A 6,736-nucleotide genomic window follows, 5' to 3' on the forward strand; every position below is an offset into this window, starting at 1 on the left:
AAAAGACTAGCTGTAATTTGGGAATTAGAAAATTTCCCAACATTATTTAGGGAAAGGGCTCGAGAGAAAGTAATAAAAGTTAAAACAATTTGCACAAATATTGTTGCAAATTGAAGGCAATTTTGGTAAAAAATTAATATTAATAGTTCCAACGAGCCCTTTCCCTAAATAATATTGGGAAATGATCTAATTCCCAAATTACAGCTAGTCTTTTTTTAATTCCCACCATACCGTCCACGTCACCGGTTCAGTGGGAATTTTTTTTAAAAACGGGTTTATTAGAAAACCGCCACTTCAAGTAGCGGTGTGCTACTGAAAACCGCTACTTCAAGTAGCGGTTTCTAATATGTAAACCGCTACTTGAAGTAGCGGTTTGTATTTACTTATTACTGATTTACAGATATTTTGTTTTTAAAGAAAAACTTACAAAACAAACCCATAAATAGCTACTTGAAGTAGCGGTTTTAATTTCATAAACCGCTACCGCTACTTGAAGTAGCGGTTTACAAAATTAAAACCGCTACTTGAAGTAGCGGTTTGTTGCTGGACCGAGAAAAAAAAAATCGGTTTGTTTTCCTTAGCTGACGTGGACGGTATAATGGAAATTAAAAAAAGAGTAGATGTAATTTGGGAATTAGATCATTTCCCAACATTATTTAGGGAAAGGGCTCTTGGAAAAAACAAATGGGGTGAACATTTTGAGACTAAAATTTGTTCATAAGAGACTATTAAAATGGGACAGAGGGAGTACGTAATAGATATGCATGTGCTTAGAACTCTATGTCAATCAAACAATGCTAGAACAAAGGAAGTACATAACTTTGTGTCAAGCAAACAATGCTCGAACAAAGGAAGTACATTTATTATTTGAATATTGTGATAATTGGGCTGCTTATTTGTGGGCCAACGTAACTGCCTTTATTTTCCAGGCCCAACTACGGGCATAGTCATACCTCTCGTTAACTAGTGAAAAGAGGTGTGACATAAGAGAAGTAGCATTGCTTGGCTAATGCAATGGCCTCCATAGTTACATACTTACATTATAGTCTATACCTTAAGCATATGAAAACCCGAACACGGGGCCTATCAAACTCAGGTAACTTAAACATTGGCTACATTATGATAGGATCGATAAGAACAACTATAACTTTTGATTTCATGTACTTGGGATGAGTGTAGCCATCTTCACCTAAATTTAAGAAATCTTGTAAGACCCTTGAAAGGTTAATTACTTGATTTATAAGAGGTTTTGGAACGATAGTTGGTCCAAGAAGCTCTTCGTTTATGTCCTTCCACGCCTCCTCAATACGCACCTGAATCTCCTTGTAGGTTTCTTCCTCGGAGGTACCAAATTGTTTCATAAAACATTCTACAGTGGAGGCAACATGTTCTCTTTTTTGCTCAAACTGCAAAAGTTCAATAAATAATATGAGAATAAATGTAAAATTAGTATTACTATCATCTTAATGATGATAATAAATTGAATACTAGTTTCATTATTAATTGATTAAAGGCACACACCTTATGGCCAGCAATGTCATCCAAGAGCCTAGTGAGTATGCATGAGGCTCTAGGAGCCTTAGAATTTTCATTACTGATCCATTCATAAGCATCCTTAGCCACAATCTTCCCCAAGCCGAGAAAATGTATACAACTGATGTACAAGTAACCTGAGCTAACAATGCCATTCTTAAAGCTGTCATCATATATGTTGGAACAATTTTTTTGAAACGTCATTTTGCTTCTTGTAGGTAACCTTGGCATGTCGCTGTCAGCTAGAAAATAATTTAGATGAAGTTCGAAACTACATTACACATTGGTTGGCTACATTACTTTGTAGCTTGCCTCATCAAATATTTGTTAATTTTTTTTATATGTTTAATATTTTAGTCTACAAATAATACTACAAAAAAATAAAAAAAAAATAAAAAAAATAAAAAAAAATAAATTTATGACTAATAAAAATTAAAATGTTTGTTTTAAAAAAAATGTTTAAAAAGATGATGATAAAGATAGACCCCCAAGAAAATGAAATACATCATACATACATATCATGATATCAAGTACTATATATTTCTATTGGAAAAAAAAAGTACTGTATAATTCTGCATGCCAAGCTATTTCACACATAGTAGTATTTCAATTGGTGGAAATTGATTTGCATTATATTAAAAAAAAAATAAAAATGTATTTGCTTTAAACTTTCAAGCAGTGTTGCTCATCAAAGCAAGGTCAACTTTTTGTTTTGATGAGCAACACTGCCAATGTTGTTCCAATGGTCAACTTTTTGTTTTTATACTTTTTAAATTTGCAAGTAAGTCATTTTAATAAATCATTGGAGATGCTCTTATAAATAAATTTGTTCTTAGTTTTAATTATTAAAAAAAATCTTAAAATACAATTCAGATAATATATGAAGTATTAATTAGAACAAAAAAATCCTTGCTAAAAATAAACATCTAATAATACAAAAATGAACATTTATCAATACAGAAATGAACATAAAAATTTACAGGAAATTCATAAATGGAAATAAAGGGAGGACAAGACACACGTGGAGGGTGTGTGTGTGGGGGGGGGGGTTGCAGGCAATGTTCCCTACCCTGAGCTGTAGGTAAAAATTAGTATAAAAATTAGAGTTAATCTTGAGTTGTATTTGGGCCGGGTTAGTTAGAGCTTGAGTGAACTCTAAGTTAGAAGAGCTTTGAGTACAGTGAAGCAGTAAAAGAGAGAGAGAAAGCTCTAGAGAAAAACTGTTTGAGGGATCAATTGCTTGGGATAAACAAGTTCACTGAGGAACTTGAGGTTGAATCTTAGTTTGTAATAGGTTTGCTCTTTTATGTTAAGAGTTTTGTTTTAAAAGCCCTAGTTGTCGTGGTTTTTTTTCTTGATTAGGGCCAAGAAGTTTTCCACGCTAAATTCTATCTTGTTTCTTTGAGTTCTTTAAGCTTTATTTATAAATTCCCCAAAAATTATACCATAATTCCCATACAATACAATTCAACCCCCTCCCCCTTGTATTGTTCATTCGGGTCAACAAGCTACAAAATTAATTTGGTCTAGAAAATTTTTCAATCTAACTCTACCCTTTGAAGGGTTTTTTTTTTTTAGGAATGAAGTTTAGGGTTGGAATGAATATATCATACCCATACATATTGTTTAATTTATTTAAGAAAAATATAATTTGTAAACTCATACCTCAAATCCACAAGGTATGGCGGGTATGACTCATACCATGCCTCTAGGTATCAAATAAAATGTACATTTTGAGGCAGGGAGTGAAGGGTGGTGAGTTGGTGACTAACTAATTTCAATGAGTCACAAGAGCAACTGATGAGAATCGATCCCTATTTCTTATGAAATATGAAGATAAGCTCTAACCACTTGAGATATCCCTCATTCTCTCAATTAATAATACCTCGAAACGCTTATAGATTATTTTCAAACATGAGTCATAAAATAGAGTGTGTTACAACTTACAAGCCTTTACAAGCCACGATACATAAGTAGATGTTTAGAGGTTCATTTATTAACAGCCCCAATACAAAGAGAATACACATCCATTTTTCCCACCATCTTCAATGCCTCGATACTATTATCTCGTTGCAACAGTTGTCTTTCTCTTTTCTCTAATGATCTTTGGTTTCCACTCTTCAACACGGAGGAATTACGGAATCCATCTCTTTTCAACAATGCGGAGTACCAATGTGCAGACTGTCAGATAATGTAAACTCCTTGATTAGAGTGATTTCCATTGATGAATATTTATAGGATTACAATGAGAAACCTAATCATATTAGGTAACATAAGATATGTACAGATATCAAAGATAATCTTATACAAAATATATCCTAAACCTAAGATAAGAATATTCTATGGATATTCTCTATCATACCCCCGCAGTCGGAGCGGGAGAAAATCGGATGCTCAGACTGGATCTGAATCACGCATCGAGAGGTAAGGATAGTATGGTAACCCATGATCAAAAGGGAAGTAGTAGACATGTGCCGGTGATGACGAGAGAAGCAACAGCCACGACCTACATAGAGTAGAGATAAGCACTGCTAGGTCGGAGGAGAAAGAGAAGAGCCGCACACAAACTTGGGCTAAGTTGCAGATCCAGAGAAGAAGAAGCTAAGGGATCAAACCATCATCGGGAAGAAGACACTACACTACTACGTGAAATCACAGTTGAAGAAAAACAAATAGAATTGCGCAAGAAAACGATTAAATTCCACTGCTTAAAATTAATCAATTCTCAAAAGAGAAACCTAGGTAGCAAGAATCAATACTCCACAAAGATTCCAAGTGCTGCAACAATAAGAGGAGCCAACTTGATAGCAAAAGAGATGTGCAAAAGTTGACCTTATTTTGGTATACCACCACCAAAACAAAATCTATGTGATTATGTGTAGAAAAACCAATGGGGCAATGTAAGAATCATTGTTGGTCATGAGGAGGTGGAAATAGAGTGCAGCACATGGAGTAGGTTGGCAGATATGGTTACTGCCAGTAGTGGGAGACGGTAGTGTATGCGATTGCCACCAATGATGGAGGCGGCTTTCGCGGTTGCTACTATTGGTGGGAAGCGCAAGGCTACATAAAGATTTTTTTTTTAAAAAAAAAAAACTTTGAGAAAAGAAAAAAAAATCTATATGTGTGTGGTTGCGGAAGCATAAGAAATTTGTGTATATCCCGCCGGTGGGTTTAATTTTTGTATATGATCCCAAAATCTCACCTAAGCTGTGATACCATGTCAGATAATGTAAACTCCTTGATTAGAGTGATTTCCATTGATCAATATTTATAGGGTTACAATGAGAAACCTAATCATATTAAGTAACATAAGATATGTACAGATATCAAAGATAATCTTATATAAAATATATCCTAAACCTAAGATAAGAATATTCTATGGATATTCTCTAGGGTAACTTCTCAAATCAGGATCATCTAAATCTACGTAATAGAGGCCAAATTCATAACCTCCTGGACATTCAATTACATCCAAGAATGACCATTGGAAGAAACCCTTTGACGTTTGATCCATTCCTTTAACATCAAAGATATATAATAAGTTTAACATTACTCCTAATAGCCTTTGTAACTTTACACAAATATATTGAAATTCGCGAGACCACATTATATTTTGGTTAGTTTCATAAATATTGTAATACTACCTCTGTTAAATGTTATGTGCAGCTTTGGGGTATTATTTGTGAGATATAAAATATTCCAAAATTGCACATAATATTTAACGGAGGTAGTATTTGCATTTTTACAATACTCAGTATACTAATCAACAGAATCCCCATGCATCAACCATATATTACAATTTATATACGTAGTACAAGTTAAAAATGAAAGAGTTTTTCTAAGCTATACCCCTAAGGTATTCGAGTTTCTAAAATGTACCCATGCTTTTTCAAGTTTCTAAATTGTGCCCCTCAACTCACTACCATTAATGAATGGTACCCTCATTGGGACTTCCACGTCACCTAAAGTTAACTATAAATTTAATAGAAAGATGATAAAAGGTAAGGAAATGGTAGGAGAAAGAAATCTTAGCCACCGCAACCCAAATAATGAAAACTGAAGCCACGAAATTACACTCTCAAATAACTTTTAAACAACTAATAAGGGTACATTTTAGTATTGATAAGGAGTTGAAGGGCACAGCTTAGAAACTTGAAAAAGCATGGGTACACCTTAGAAACTCGAATACCTTAGGGGTATAACTTAGAAAAACCCAATCATATATGTTACATTGAATTTGAATCTAATTTCGTGTATACTTCAAATATATCAACAGCCAAACAATTTAAATTTTTTTACTTTTTTTGTTTTAAACAATTAAAGGTTACTATAGTTAAAATAGTGTATTAATAAGCATGAAACTCTATATGTTGCAATATTATTTACTGTACAATAATTGCATTGTCATGTGATATACCATTGTATTCATCTAATTGTCAATATTAATAATATCAACTTTTTAATTTATAATGTGTTCTACATGATCAATCGTATTATTGATAGACAAAAAATTGTTATGTGTTCTACATGATCAATCATATTGATAGACAAAAAATTGTTATTATAACCCACGCAAATGGAAATAGACACTAAGTTTTAGGACAATGTGTAGAAATATGAAGTATAATACTACGTATGTCCGTACCTTGCTGCATCAAGAAGACTTCTTAAAGAAGAGCTTAGAAAGTCAACTCTTGATGTGTCATCCAATGATGAAGTACGGGTTGTACGTACACCTAATCAATTGTTCATGATACCAAAAGTTAATCACAAATAATACACAAGATCATGAACTTTAATTTATGAACAAACAAGATAATGAACTTAAAGATGAAATATAATATAGAACCTTTTAAACAAATTTTTATACATTAATGGATTAGTTAAAACTTACCCTAAAATGATTAAAAATAAAATAATTAATTGATTATTACTCAATATAAATAAAATTAGCTATTTATTTATTGATAAAGTTGTCTATTGTCTTTAAGAGTAATATTTAAATCCCAATGTGTGAAGTTGATCATATTATTATTTGTATCTTAATAATCTTATTAAAACTTATCTTATACATGCATGAATTATACAACAATAAAATCATATTAAGTAGATTATAAGTTATGTTACTGTGTCTTAATGTACTCAAAATAATGTTTCAAATGTTTTTATCGATATCTATAACATATATAAAAGTCCCAAA

General features: G+C 32.5%; 1 pseudogene; it reads right to left on the bottom strand.

The window, feature by feature from the left end:
- Positions 1-1,112: 1,112 nt before the first annotated feature.
- On the bottom strand, positions 1,113-1,737 carry LOC145637172 (putative sesquiterpene synthase pseudogene; annotated as a pseudogene).
- Positions 1,738-6,736: the final 4,999 nt, after the last annotated feature.

This window comes from Chenopodium album, chromosome 6, assembly GCF_948465745.1.
Source record: "Chenopodium album chromosome 6, dcCheAlbu1.1, whole genome shotgun sequence".
Lineage (NCBI taxonomy): Eukaryota > Viridiplantae > Streptophyta > Magnoliopsida > Caryophyllales > Amaranthaceae > Chenopodium > Chenopodium album.